We start from the raw sequence: 15,950 nt of genomic DNA, 5'->3' as shown, positions 1-15,950 counted from the left end.
GGGAGAAATAACCAATTTTAGGATATTTGAATTGTTTTCACCTGGTTTTATAACTTTAAAGTTTTACGAAGATATATAATTCAAGATTTAAAGAAAGTACAAATATAAGTAGATAACGGTAGGTGCATAAACGTTTGCATCTTTAATATGCATTTGTATTAATTCCTCATAACAAAAATCGTCAGAAAGAAAAGTTATTGAGAGAAATGAAATCCTAAAAATCAAGTGTTGGTGCAGACTATTTTGAAAACGTATAAAGTAAATAAATATGAAAAAGTTCTCGAGATAAATTCGTTGGGTTATTTCATAATAGAATCACATTTAATCAGTACCTATGCAATTTCAGACAATTCATTTTAAATACACAAGCTCATCTATTGCTAGTCTAAAAATTGAAGAAGTCATTTGTACTAGGAAAAAAGGTAGATAACGTTAAAATCCCAACAGAAGGGTTGGCGAAGGTCAATCAGCAAAACACAAATCAAATATACTGATAAAAGAAAGGAATGAAAAACGAAACAACTTAAGGCTTATAGCTATATAAAGGGTTCAAAAGTGAAGAAAATAAGCTAAGATTAACCTCAAGTGATGTACGTTAGTATCTCCTCCGATATGGCGATTACATAAATTTACTACTAAAAAATAAAGACAACAAAAGTTTACCGCTTCAATAGTTTTGATTCGATTAAACAAAAACAAATCTTCACAAACTAAAACGAAGGGAAACACATCAACTTAAACAGGAAGACAGGAACAAAGGAAAAACTGAAATACAACAAAAAAGCAAACGTCATTATACATAGAAACAGACTATAGATTACAAATACCCCATTCCTGACTTAGTACAGGACATTTTAATTAATCATGGTGGGTTGAACCTGTTATTTCGACTAGCCAAATCTCCCGCTTATATTGCATGTTAAAAAATACCGCTAATATGACAACATTACGTGACTGGAATACAGTAAACACAAATGCAAGAACACTCAGCAAATAGAAATACATAGATACATAGTATAATACAAAATTTCAGCATGTAAATCGCAGAATAACAATAAAAAGAATAAAGATGACACACTTTTGTTGAGCAGCTTTATCTACTAAGATTAAATGTTATTACCGTCGGACTAATACGTACAAATAGAGAGATGTTTTGATACCTGGTCATTCATTAGAAACACCAAGAACTCTCTGTATATCCTAGAAAGAAGGATAGACATTCAAACATGAAAATAAACCAGAATTAATATTTTATATTTACGAAAAGCAGCTGAAACTCAAATTATGATAAGTAAGCCCCAAGTCTAATGAGGCAGAATAATCATAATTGTCTTCCCTTGTCCATAGTAAGATAAAAGTAATGTAAAGTTTTCTCACAAACAAAAATAACTTTCGGCTAATGGTCATCTTGATTAATCAAATTGACTTTTTAGTAACAGCATGAAAAATGTTGGCAAACAAAATATGACATAAAAAGTAAAATCACAAATAATACTGAACTTCGAGGAAAGTTCAAAACGGAAAGTCCATAATGAAATGTCAACATCAAAATAAAACACATCTAGCAAATGGAAAACAACTGTCATATTTCTGACTTGGTACAATCCTTTTCAAATGTAGAAAATAGTTGATTCAACCTAGTTTTATAACGCTAAACCTCTCACTTGTATGATAGTCACATCAAATTCCGTTATTTTTACAACGATGCGAGAACAAAATAGATATAATCGGTAAAATAGTCAAAATATGGTTACAACAGTCTTCACTGTGTTACAATCTCAAAACAAAAAAAAACATTTACAAACAAGCACATCTTCAAACTAAAATCATAATCATTCTTTAGCGAATTTTGTGTCAGAAAATGTAAACGTCACATAAGCAGAAATTTTGTCGTTCAATGTATATTCAAAACAATTATAATTTCACATTGCGAATTGTTGATGTGCAGTTTGAACACAAAATGATTTCAATTCTTATCCCCACTTTTCTATCTTTTGAACTTTTCCATTATTTTAAAATCTTTAAAAACTAACATGTTTATCTTCTGTTTTTCTTTGGCCATATTTGATTAATATAAGAATATGACAGAAAAATCAAATCAAAACAAATTACTAGAAAACCGTTCATTCTTGAATAAATGGGAATACATATTAACCTATTTGTACGTATGGTGTCATTTCCAATAAATATGAAATGGTAGTATTTATGTATAAACAATAACAGAATCATGTCAGTTTCCCATAAATGGATTTAACCTTGATCAAATTAATATTCCAGGAAGGTTTTGTTTGATTTTATATATTATTCAATTACAGAAATTGAAATCAATATACTTAAGCATTATATATATTGAAAACAACAATAAAAATATAGAGCGAAATAACAACTACAGGTTTAATTTTAGAAGGTAAATTGTTTTATCTATAATCAGTACTGCTTTTCAATAGTCATTTAATTGGTTTATCTTGTAATTCTTAAAAGAAATATTCAGTTAATAAGGTTTACCAAATAATGTTTCAGTACTTGAAAATACATACAAACTACGTATTGAGAATACTTTACATTCATTCCTTACATTGTTTACTGATATACAGTCATGATTCTATTTCGTCAAAATTATCTCCCCATTACGCCAGGTTTTTTTTTACAATCGTAAAAAAGGAAGCCATTGTAGGGATGACGCGCCCATTTTGCTCTCGAAAACGGAAAAATTTATCCACATTGCATCATTACGAAACTTATATGTCAGTTGTATTTCAAAAGACAAATATATCAACTAGCTAATGAGCATCAAGTAATGATCATGTCTGCATTGATTCAACTTGAAACTATTGTCTGATCGGTTGTCAGGTAGAATTTTCGAAAATTCATAAATATTTAAAAACATTCTAATTAAATATGTCGTGGAAGGGCAGACTAAAGTCTTTTTAGTAATTGAAGCTTATAAACCCTAGTTATCACACACAATTATTTGTTCTCGAAGATATGCATTTTCATCATTCAACTTGAAAGCCTGTCGTCAAGTACTTTAAGTAAAATAGCTATTCGAACACACCTACTCTGTTTTTGTGATTCATTATATAGGTATCTCACTTGATCTTTTAGTACTGTGATTTTTTTATGTTATAAAGTCAACCTGTAGCTTTAATATATAAAAATGATAGGATCTGAAGCGAGACAATGTATGAAATATTCTTGATTTGTTAGATATCAATACAAAATATTCAAATCAAACACGCCCTAACATAAAAAGGTGCACTCGATTTTCTCTTTTCGATACAATTGTAATCCATTTTTTGGAATTTTTTCTTGAGTCACATAATGGAAGGGCAGACACGAAAATTACTGAACTAATAGATCGATATGTTTCCGTCCGTGGTAAATTTTATTTAAAAATCGGAGGTTATGCATTTTCTACATCCAACTTGAAAGATACCAATGTCGTCGACTTGATATATAATTTTTCTGCTTTACTAGTATGTACTAGATAAATTGAAAACTTATGTAAATGGTGTTTTTAAATTAAAACACTTCGTAATTGAGAAGTACATTGTAATTTTGTTTGTTTCTATAAACTTAAACTTTCATCACTATAGTAAACATTACAGTAAGCATTTTTCGCCTTCTCTAACAAAGAGTTTCGATTCTTTTGTTCTATTTCAACCGGGTTTCCGACTGTATAAAAATTACGTATTTGCATTTCTACAAATTCTACAAACATCTGAAAGCTGTTTCTGATTCTAGCATAAAAGTAACTGAGTATTAACTGTATTACAGTGCTGTTATTAAAAAGGGGATCGAAATGTCGAATTTGGTGATTTTTCTTCTTCTTGCTGGTCTTTTGGGTAAGTATATTCTTTATTTCATCTACATTTTATTTAAAGATTTTGAGATAGATAATTCGGCAAATATCTTAATATATATTTAACAGTACCCATGTTACTACATAGTAAGGTAATTTCGACAATTAATGGCTCTTAACCGATGATCGATGCCAAAATGTTTGAAAACACACAATATTATGCAAACGCTTAAAAGTATAGATAACTGAAAAGGTCAAAGAGTGGATCGAAACCGAAGGTTGTTGTTTGTTAATGTGTTACATATTTGTTTTTCGTTATTCTTTTTTTATATAAATAAGGCCTTCAGTTTTCTCGTTTGAATTGTTTTACATTGTCATTTCGGGGTCTTTTGTAGCTGACTATAAGGTATGCGCTTTGTTCATTGTTGAAGGCCGTACGTTGACCTATAGTTGTTAATTTTTGTGTCATTTTGGTCTTTTGTGGATAGTTGTCTTATTGGCAATCATACCACATCCTCTTTTTTAAATATAAATTATATGCAATAAGGAGGTACATTTCCTACTCATGTTAATTTTAAATGAATTTTTAACAGTAAATTTCAATAAAACAAAGATCCATTAAATTATTAATTCGATTTAAAAGGGTGAAAATATTTCAAATTGTATTGTGCAAATGTGAAATTTGTAAAATAAATATTATCTTTCACGAGAATTGATTTATTTCTTAAAGTTGTTCCTGATTCAGTGGACGGTTATTGTTTTTGGAAGTGTGCAGTGCGCTGTCGTGGAGGGAGAAGATGTTGTAGATGGGTGAGGAATTGTTATGTACGTAAACGCTCAACCGAGAATGAAGTCAAACAAGGTATGCAACAACCATTATTATAATAAATTTAGTTATCTAGTTGTTGAGTTTTTCGATATGTTAAAAATGAAGATTGTTTCTTTCAGTATTTTTTTGCAGATAAGACCAATGAAATAAATGATGTAATGTGACTGACGATGATAGACAGCATTAAGAATTTTAAAAAAAGTGTTTAAAAATCGTATCACAAAATAAATGGGATTAATAAAGGCAACAGTAGAATACCGCTGTTCAAAACTCATAAATCCATGGACAAAAAACAAAATCGGGGTAACAAACCAAAACCGAGCGAAATGCGAGGAGAACAACGACACAACACCGAAACGCAACATACACAGAAACTGACCAATCATCAGACAAAACACCACGAGAATAACAAATATAACATGAAAACCAAATACATGAATTTGGGATAGACAAGTACCGTGCCACGTCTTATCTCAATATCTCAAAAATAAGAGAAAACACAAACGACTCAACGTTAAAATGCAATACACAGAGAAACGAACAATAATATAACAATGACCATCTTCCTGACTTGGTACAGGACACTTTTAAAGGGGAATAAAAGTGGTGGGTTAAACCTGGTTTTATGGCATGCCAAACCTCGCACTTTAATGGCAAAGTTAAATATAATATTGAAATGACAACATAATATTACAGGACTACAATACAAATAAATAGGAGAACATATTAGACAAAGAAAAACATGATTAATAGATAACAAAAAGCATCAGGTTTAAAATTCAATACGCCAAAAACGCGCCTTGTCCACACAAGACTCACCAGTAACGCCCAGATATAAAAGATCGAAAGTGAAAAAAGTACAAAGTTGTACAGCACTGAAGATCAAAAGTTGAAAAGGTTTCGCCAAATACGGCATTGTTTTTATGCCCGGGATAAGAACATTCTTATTATATAGAACAATTCATGCTATTGCAATCAGTAAATTTTTTCGATTAAAGTAAGACCATATATTTATTTAAGAAGAGCACGATGTTCGGTATGCAAGACAAGAAGAAAGTAAAAATCACCATGGTTGTAAGAATAAAAGTTTTATAAATATAAACATATTAACATATATCGAGGAAAAAAATATTAATTTATAAAAATGAATTTTTAAGATTTTTTTTGGCAAATATATAGAGGTAAAATGGACAATAAATCTTAATATTACATTATTCTCCTATTTTACAGATGAGCTAGAAGACAAGCTAATTCACGATACCTACTAAGCAGATATGCTTTCAAATAATAAAGACTTGTATTGATAAATTCTGTTTCGTGTGATTATTACAGTATTTTAATTGTGAAGATATAGAACCCTCTATTGCACAGTACTAACTTATAACACAAAATATTGAAAAATCATTACTTTCCCTGTCAATTCATTAGTAGTATGTAATTCCATACTGGTATTATCTTAGTTTTGTTTAACTTTTAAATTTACAATGAGGTTTGGATAAAAAGAAACTTTACAACAACAAAAAATATGATTTCAACTTCCCAATTGTGAACTTTCCATTTCTATGTAGCAACAGACTAGCTGCTCTTGAATACGGATTATATATCTCCCAATTGATATGATATTCCCGGGCTCGTATATCCTATTATAATTACCTTGATAGAGTGTTGTTCCTCACACGAAATCTATTAAACCACGAGTTCCAAATGGTGAAGTTAAAATCAACCCTTCGAAATTTTATGGACGCCATAACGTGTGGGTTGATTGTTAGAGAATATCTGTTTCACAGACGATATCGAATAGGTTCCGAATGTCGTAACTACAATCCCCTTTCATGAATGTGACCTACCGAATTCGACTATTTACGGGATTGTTAGATTTAACATGAGCGACTCGAAGGGTGCCACATGCGAAGCAGGATTTGCTTACCCTTCCGGAGCACATGCGATCACCCCTATTTCTGGGTTGTCTTCGTGTTTCTCAGTTTTTATTTTTCTATGTTGTGTTTTGTGTACTGTTTTTTTATCTATTGGTCTTTTTTGTTTAGACATTGCGTTTTTCGTTTATTTTGTCACTTTGAGTTTGAATGTCCCTCTGGTATCTTTGCTCCTCTTTTATTTCCATGCGCGTATATGCTTATTTGTTTATTTTGAAATATTTTACAATCAAACTGTTATTAAATTTGCTTCTAGTTATGTGTTACACTACCAACTCATAGTCCGTCAAAGGGTAGAAAAAATACTGCCTTGAATTTGACAGTTCAAATCAATCCTTTATTTCATTGCAGTAAAAAAAAAATCTTGGTCATGAACAAACATCTAGAGTGTTTCAAAGCACAATTGGTTTATATTTGGTGCTTCTATGTAATATTTTGGAAACTTTATATTACATTGTTACTCAAGCTTGTTTACATGGGAAAAATAGAGGTGAACATGTGAATGGTTGATTTCAAGTGATGGTTATTTGTGCATATGAGATGAAATTTTCATGTAAATTGTACCTATAGAATTGAGCTGGATCAATATTTACTAATGCCAAGAAATTTATTATTTGAAACAAAAATAAAGGGTGCAAATTTAACAAAGTATAATAGCAGAAAATCAAATATGGTATTACACCTTCTATATGTAGTATCACGATGTACTTGCTTTACTCTTACCTTTTTCTTTTTTAGCCACTTCGTTGTCAGTTTACTTTCTATGAATTTGACTGTCCCTCTAGAATATATAGCCCCTCTTTCGTCTGTTTGTCCCTTCGAATTGCACCCATTATTCCATATCTAGAATATCGATAGGTGAAAAGTCTGCTGTCCTACTTTACAATTTGCATGCTCCTTTAATACGAATTAGTAAAAATGAAAACCACACTTTATTAATTGTATGCGTACAAAGCCTTCGCCTCCCTAATTTATTTTTATCAGAAACACTCAAAGCCTAGGCAAGGATGTATAAAAATCAGTTGCAGACCTAAATGGAAAAAAAACGACTTAAATTAATAGTAAATCCATTCAAAGTGAAAAAAGGTATAGCCCCAAAAAACAACTAAATGACTAATTCAAAAAGATGTAGTCCATAATAGCTGAAAAAAGTGAGCGAAAAAAATGATTTTCTGAAATGAAAAGGTGGTTAAGACCTGGTTTTATAACTAGTTTAACCATCCTCGTCTATTTTCTAAAGGTTTCATCGGAAGATACCAAGACCTTGTTGATTCATAATCCGTATCCACTTAACAAATAATACAGGATATTATTGAAGCATCAATTCTTGTGAAGTCATTCGAGGTTTTTTTTTTAAGTTCAAAAAACTTAAGAGTGGACGACCATTTAATATTGTAGAGGCGTAGGAGGAGTTTTTTTTATTATTTGACTGCTCTTTTTCATCTCTCGCTTAGCATTCGTATTTTTCGCCTTCCACCTTCTGGGCATATCTTTAGCAATCTATGACGGACAATGTCACTTGAAAAAGTTTTCAAGGTTACGGAAACTATAAATATATTAAAACTTTTCCAAAAAAATCTATTCTGATCGTTTTCGGTTTTAAAAGACCCTATTAGCGTTTGCCAATGTTAACTTACAGAGGCAACTAATGGAAGTGAGAAACTATTTTGATGTATCGGGGAACTTAACAAATTTCTATGTGCTCGATATAATAATCTTGTACCTATATTACAACTCCATAAATATCACAACTCGGCTGATACAACAATGTTGTTGTTTTTTAGCAATTATAGGTCAGTCAAAACGACATAATTATTTACAATAGCTAATCTAGGATACATAGTGTCAACTTTCAAACCAGACAACTTAGGGGTGTGTTGACCTACGAATATAATTCGGACAACCTAGTGTCTTATGTTGTTTCATGCAATGACCCAGTCTCTTCTTTGTGTCTCTAAGTGTATGTTCATCATAACTTTAATATTTCGATGAGAAAACATGAACAGATTTGATAATGAATTCAAATATGACGTGCTTCGTTCTTTTTGTGAATAAACCCGTTCTCTAAATCCAATAAAATTGGTTTGCACATCCTTATATTGACTACTGCGGAATAATAAATTAGTCGTATTTGGCAATATTTTTTGGAATTTTGGATCCTGAATGCTCTTCAACTTTGTACTTGTTTGGTTTTATAACTATTTTGATATGAGCGTCACTGATGAGTCCTATGTAGACGAAACGCGCGTCTGGCGTACTTAAATATAATTCTGGTACCTTTGATAACTATATACATAGGAGATAGAAACTACCTTAGTTGTCCTAATCAGAATCGAAATAATTGATGTAAGCTATACTTTATTATAGTTTTAACATGGGTAAGCATTAAATTTGTGTTATTGTAGCCCTCAATATTGCTCGGGCAAGAAAATAAGAATATAATGCCTACCCATGTTAAAACAACAATAAAGTATAGCTTGCATCAATTATTTCTTAATTATTTACTATAAAAGAAAACAACTGTTCAAGGATAACATCCTCATAACTGTGTACAATAGACGTTCGTTTTACCTAGAAACGCTCCTTACTGACGCTCGAATGAAAACAGTTTAAATGTCAAGTATATTACAAATTTGGAGAGCATTTAGGTCCAACATTCCGGAAAGTTTATATATACACAGCTGATGTCACATATTCTTGTGATAAAAAACGATTAGTACTTCGAACTTTTCAAAGATTTGTATATAGTTGATTCATAAATATGACAATACCAATTTGCACTGTGCCAATTTGATAACATATGTAAACACTGGTGTCGGTGCTGACGTAAATTTTATTTCGAGAAAGAACTTATATTTATTGTTTTGGTTTTAAATTTCATGTATTTCAATAACCAATCAATAATACAAAAAACGTGTTTCATTTAAAAACAGTTGTATTGTTTGTTTTTATATTCCGTGCACATTGATTTGTTTTGTTTTAAAATAAGTTGTTAGTTTTCTCCCTTGAATAAATTCACATTTGTATATGTTAGGAATTTTAAGCAGGTACACAACTGCTTAACTGCTAGCACAAAGTAGAAAATTATTATTGGAGTTCCATTGTGGTTCAGTAACAAAAGAAGATAACAACTATGATTTTCGTTAAAAATTAAGTCAGTGTCTTCCATGCTTATCACAATTTTAGTTGTCTGAAAGGTTCAGAAATTGAAGCAAAATTATAGTTTTATCATTTCCACACACCAAATTACTCATATCCTTCAGGATACTGCAAAACTTTTATAAAGCCAATTATTCGACTTATGAGGTTTTAATACCCTTTTTTTATATATATTCTGGGTTGTTTTAACCCTCAAATGATAACTGTGCATCTCCATTTGTATGCATGTTCTACACTTTATGCTCTTCAATTATCCTTTAGATATAAACAAAATGAATGTAAACATTTCTTACTTATAACATGTTCCAGCGCGGTAATATAGGTGATTAGGTATAATCCTCCAAATGATGTACCCACTTTTACCTAATACAGATACTTTTATGTATCTTGCATTTTTATTCTTCGTTTAATTGAATATAATCAAGAGTGTGACAAAGAGGAATTTATCGTAGCATGGTTGAATATTGTCGTAGATAATTGTTTTACGCGACAATTAAGGTGTGCAGACAATTTATTGATGAACTGCATGGCACAATGTAAAATATGTGTGTATTGTGATCTCAATTCTTTTACAGCCTGCAGTTCTCTCTCTCTCTCTCTCTCTCTCTCTCTCTCTCTCTCTCTCTCTCTCTCTCTCTCTCTCTCTCTCTCTCTCACACACACACACACAAACACACACTTTCAATTGGCGGTATCATCTAAGAATTATAACTTTTCATTCATATTAAATTTATTGAGATATTTGGTTTTTTTATAGGGATTAAGACTATAACACATTATTGACTGTTGTATCCCTATTTTTGATAGTTTTACTTATGATGTCTGTTTCTTTTGTTTACACATCCTTGTCAATATTATGGAATTTGATGCTACTGTCATACAAGTGCGAAGTTTAGCTAGCAATAAAACAAGGTTTAATCTCCAATTTTCTAAATAAGAAAATACATGTACCAGCTCAGGAATTTGACTGTTGTTATTCATTCGTTTGATGTGTTTGGGCTTTTGATTTTGCTATTAGCTTATGGACTTTCCATTTAGAACTTTAGTCGGAGTTTGCTATTTTCGTTATTTTACTTTTTTTCTTAAAAAAAATAACATTCTTATACCCAAAATTCATATAACATTTTGAATAATTTGATGAAAAACTGCACATATAATTTTTCATCTGTTAAAATGTATACATATTTAAAATACAAGTAACTGATATGTTTATAATTCAATTTCTAGTTAATTGTATGTAACCTTGATCATAATTGTATTCTAGGAAGGTATTGTTTGGTACCACATGTTGTTCCGTAACAGTTGTATCAATCAATATAGTTTGGCAATAAATATAAACAAAAACAGAATAATAATGTATTCAGATATCAATTAAGGTTGTGTATGTAAGTATTATATGTTGAATAATAATTGTATCTACATAATTTATTATTTTAATCTATTGAATGAATTTTCAATTGAATTCGTAATTATATCTAAATATTAAATTTTTTTTGAAATTGTACAAAAAATCAAAAATTAGGAAATGTTATATTTACATATATTAAGGGGGTAGACCTTGGTTCAGGGAGATAACTCTTTAAATCAGTTATGCGTTTGTAAAAGTCAAGTATCATCAATGTATTTTAAGCATTCACCTGAAACAGATTGGAAATAATCTATGTAACATAGAAGCTTAGAATATACTTATGGAAATGGTTGATACAAACGTACTGATGATTTTAAGAGTTATTTCCCTTAACCTAGTTCTACCTCCTTAAAATGGGAAATATTTTGTATGTGTCGTATAAGCCAACCTTATGGCCTGGTGTTGATTGTTTTAATGTATATTTTCATTATGTCATTGTAAAATGTTCAATCAGTTTGTGACACAATAATAAAATTAAAGAGAATATACTAGTTAAATCACTTTTGTTATGGATATTCATTAATGCATTAACAATGTTTAAGTTGCGATAAATTGTATATTAGTTATTTTTAATTATGCAATGGTTTTCAGCGTATATTTGTGAATTCGTAATTATTCGGATCGCAGATGTTTGCCAATTTTTTTTTTTTAATCGTCTCTTCTATACGAAACATTTCTAAATTATAAAATATATCAAATTATAATTAACAACTAACCTTCAACGGAAAAATCTAGTTGATATTATTAGATATATATAAGTATCATGATAATGGCTGATTTTGTTTGTTTTGTAGCAGTGCTTTAATTACATAAACGGGGAAATGTTGAAATGTGTGATGTTTCTACTTCTTGCTGGACTTCTGAGTAAGTATTAAACAAATCATATTCATTACTAATTTTTTGTGAGTTTTATTTTGTAATTTACTAAGATACTTATTTCGATTGATTTGTGTTGTAGGTTTTGTTGTTGTTGACTTTTGAACACTCCTCCTTGTCGATTATTATATCATATTCCAAACTCTTGGGTTGGGTCAACATAACAATTAAATGCTCAGTCCATTCTCCCGGCACCTATTTTCATAACACTATTCTCATGTGTATTATTTGATTTGTGAGTCTCATATGGCCTGATACAAAATTAAAAACTAACGAAGAAGAAAAAAGAAATCTTTAATAAAAAAAGACTTTGTATGGACTTGGTCGTAGGTAATGATACTGAATACAGTTATTATGTTTGAATGTTGTTCCGAATGCCATGGCGTTGCAATAGTTGAATATATTCAATAATAGATTTCTGCTTTTTAAAGTTGTTCCGCATGCCGTGGAAGGAAAAACATGCTATAAGAGGATATGTTGGTGTAGGGGAAGCTACTGTTGTAAGACATATTCCTATCCGTGTTGGGGAAGAAGGCGCTCACTTGAGGATGAGGTTCGACTTGGTATGTTACCTTTTAGATTAAAATAGTATTTTTATTGAGGCATTAGTAAACTTTTAAAATATGTTATTGTTAAAATACAATAGTAATGTTGAAATATGGTTCTCCTAAAGAGGACAATATTGAAACATTTTAAAACTTCCGATTTCAGAATACGTTTCTTATTGATGCATGTTTTTTTTATTGAATGTATTGACTAGTTTAATCAGTTGCATTACACAAAAGTTAAATAATAATAAAAATGGCGAAACAATGGTAAATGCAAAAAAAAAAGAAAATTAAAAAAATGTAACAAATCTTTAGTTTTGAACTATAGAAATGAACTATTCCATATCACTATTACATTTAAACTCATAAATCGAAAAAAAAAAACCTGACAAAGACATGGCTAAAAAAGAAAACAACGAACAAACAATAGTACACAAAACACAACATAGAAAATTAAAGACTAGGCAAAAAAAATCCCACCACAATTTTGAAGTGATATCAAATGCTCTGGAAGATTGAGCAGATCCTACTCCAGCTGAGCATTTGGAGGTTGACATCTAAGCCTCAGTTGCTGCTTTTTCTAGGATAATTATGTTTCCTTGTCCATGTTCACTTCCACTCTCTATCTTTTTCCATCGGTCTTTCTGTTTTATTCAATAGCCTATGAGTTAGTTTTGAAATAAATGAATGTGTTGTCATTACGTTTGTACATACGTTTACATGTGTTGTTTTATTAAAATATAAAGTGCACCTTGTTGTGTTGAAAGTTAAGAAGTTAGAAAGTGCACGCGGCCTTCAACAACAAACAAAACACGAAATCGTAAAATAAGAATACAGTCAACATCAATATTCGTTAATAAGCACATTAATATTATTTTTGGATTAACCATTTGATACATCCTTTAAGTCAGCTATGAGAAAGTTTTGAAATAAATAATTGTGTTGTCATTATGTTTAAGTATGTGATCACTAGTGTTGTTTTGTTTAAATGTATACTGTGCCTTGTTGTGTGGAAATGTTGTACTTAAACTATTTAATAAATCATTGTTTACCCTCAACTTAAATCAACAAGACCGACGGAAAATGGAAGAGGGTGGAAGTTAAATTGTGAATCCTTAGATTTGCCTATCATAACAACAGTAGAAAATAAACGTAAATCAAAAAATCAACTTTACTTTGATATATTTTCAGATGACCTAGAAGACTACTAGTTGGTTAAATTATCTATTAAAGCAGTCAGTCAATAAAATAATAAAATATTTATCTTCTAACTTATTGTTTATATAAAATCCAGTAGATGTGGCATGATTGTCAATGAAACAAATATCCAGTAGACTAAATGTCGTGGACGAAAGCAAGCAGTAGGTAACCATACAGCCTTTAACAATGCCCAAACCCTATCCAACATAGTAAGCTATAAAAGCTGTAGAGGAAATGGACAAGGAAACACAATAATTCTAAAAAAAACAGCAAATGAAGCTTAGATGTTTATGAAATGAAATTGAGAATGGAAATGGGGAAAGTGTCAAAGAGACAACAACCCAACCAAAAAGTAAACAACAGCCAAAGGCCACCAATGATCTTGATTTTCATATCAGTACCAACAATACTTCTATCTACCTGTCCTGCAATTTACACTTGGACTACCTCTGTGTATCAATGCAGTGAATGCTTTTTATGAACTGGTTTTGTTGTTTATTCTTGAACTTTTCATTTGTTACATGTAACTTAATTAATTGGTGAACTAACAATACTATTTCAAGATTGAGATATACTCCATGTCCTAAATATCTCATTCAAATTTTGTCTTTGTGTATATAATATGTAAACTTTGTTTTCTATGAAGGAATAGCATTTTGATGGTAGATCATTAAAGTTATTTTTCCAATTATTCACATCATCTTGCTTGACAAATGCATTACATATTTTCTTAAAATGTCCTGTACCAAGTCAGTTATGGCTGTTGTTACCAAATAGTCCGTTTCTATGAATGTTTGAGTTGCCTTTTGTTGCAGTTCAGTTTGTTTGTTGATCTGCAGTTTTCCTCTTATAGTTGGTGTGTTTCCCTTGGTTTAAGTTTGTGACCCTGATTTGTTGTTTTTGCTTAATCTATTTATGACTATTGAGCATCAGTATACTACTGTTACCTTCAATCAAATGAGAACTGTATGTTGTTATGATAGGCGTTGTCTCATTCCTGTTATTATATGCAAAACATCTTCTTTTGTGCACATTTCAAAGAATACTTTTGACAGATCATTTTGTTCTTAAATTTACCTGAATTTTTTCTATAGGTTACAGCAAAACTTATAAAATGGTGCCAATAGAGAAAAAATTCTGTACAGATAATATTAACATAGGAATTCACATATAAATAATTTCATTAGTATTTAACAACTTTAATAATATTGTAACTGAATAAATTTACATAAATTAACAACAGAGTGCAAATTATAGCATATAACCTTTATTCATCTCCACATCTGGGGTACACATTTGCATTTGACAATCAAGAATATTTATTTTTCTATTTAAAAATTAAATATACCATTACAGGTTTCCAACAAGACAGACAAGACCACATTTTGTTTTCTATATAACTATAAAATCTTCTGCTGTTGTTTGGTTGCATCCACATTACTTCAATTTTCAAATCACCGATTTTTTTAAATCTTGAGTACATCAATTTGTTTATTCTATATTTTGAAACTATTCCCATATTTGGTTGGATTTAAATTTTTGCTTTACTTCCAAATGTTCTTATATACAGCAAGATTAACTTTTTTTCATGGACATTATTCATTAAAATTTATTTTTAGAAATATGTTTTGTGTGTTGCCTTTTTATAATCTAATCTTAATAAAAATAAAAATACCAAAATATTCGAAACCATTTGAAACCAGGTGCTCTGCAGGGCACAGCTTTATACTACTACAGAAGTTGGGGCAAGTATTTATTCAAGCTTAATACAGCTCTGAATTGGGACTTCTATGAGTTTCTGACACAAAACAAATGTCAAGATATTTCTTCATTCAACTTTTTAAAAATTTTAAATTCATACATATCAAACTTTGTATGTTAAATGTTTTAGAATTACCTCCCATACACTGCTTTTAAATTGTCTTAATTGTTCATTGACCTGACATACCTAGTTTTTCCCCTAATTCGGAATAATTTTGAGCCATAACCCCCCAAGGTCAATACTAACCATCTCTTCATGGTATGGAACTTGTGGTTTAATTTCAGAGAGATTCATACACTTAAACATAAGTTTTTGTTTGAAAACTAAATAAATGAATATTTTGGGCCCCCTTTTTGGCCCTTTAATTCCATAACTATTTAGACCATAACCCCCCCCCCCCCCCCCCCCCAAAAAAAAATAAAAAAAAATAAA

General features: G+C 30.3%; 2 long non-coding RNA genes across 3 annotated transcripts; both read left to right on the top strand.

Annotated features, from left to right (window-relative positions):
* Positions 1–2,377: 2,377 nt before the first annotated feature.
* On the top strand, positions 2,378–5,906 carry LOC134705287 (uncharacterized). The gene is made up of 4 exons (XR_010105525.1): positions 2,378–2,407; positions 3,778–3,845; positions 4,533–4,664; positions 5,862–5,906. It is a non-coding gene; the product is annotated as an uncharacterized LOC134705287 (long non-coding RNA).
* A 5,174-nt stretch (positions 5,907–11,080) lies between these two features.
* Positions 11,081–13,817, top strand: LOC134705286 (uncharacterized). 2 transcript variants are annotated; one of them, XR_010105523.1, is made up of 4 exons: positions 11,081–11,109; positions 11,927–11,996; positions 12,440–12,571; positions 13,748–13,817. It is a non-coding gene; the product is annotated as an uncharacterized LOC134705286 (long non-coding RNA). The 2 variants fall into 2 exon arrangements; XR_010105524.1 differs by lacking the exon at positions 11,081–11,109 and adding an exon at positions 11,169–11,189.
* The last annotated feature ends 2,133 nt before the right edge of the window (positions 13,818–15,950 follow it).

Source organism: Mytilus trossulus, chromosome 2, assembly GCF_036588685.1.
Source record: "Mytilus trossulus isolate FHL-02 chromosome 2, PNRI_Mtr1.1.1.hap1, whole genome shotgun sequence".
Lineage (NCBI taxonomy): Eukaryota > Metazoa > Mollusca > Bivalvia > Mytilida > Mytilidae > Mytilus > Mytilus trossulus.
Note: the sequence above shows the minus strand (reverse complement) of the source record. Positions and strands in the feature narration are given on the sequence as shown.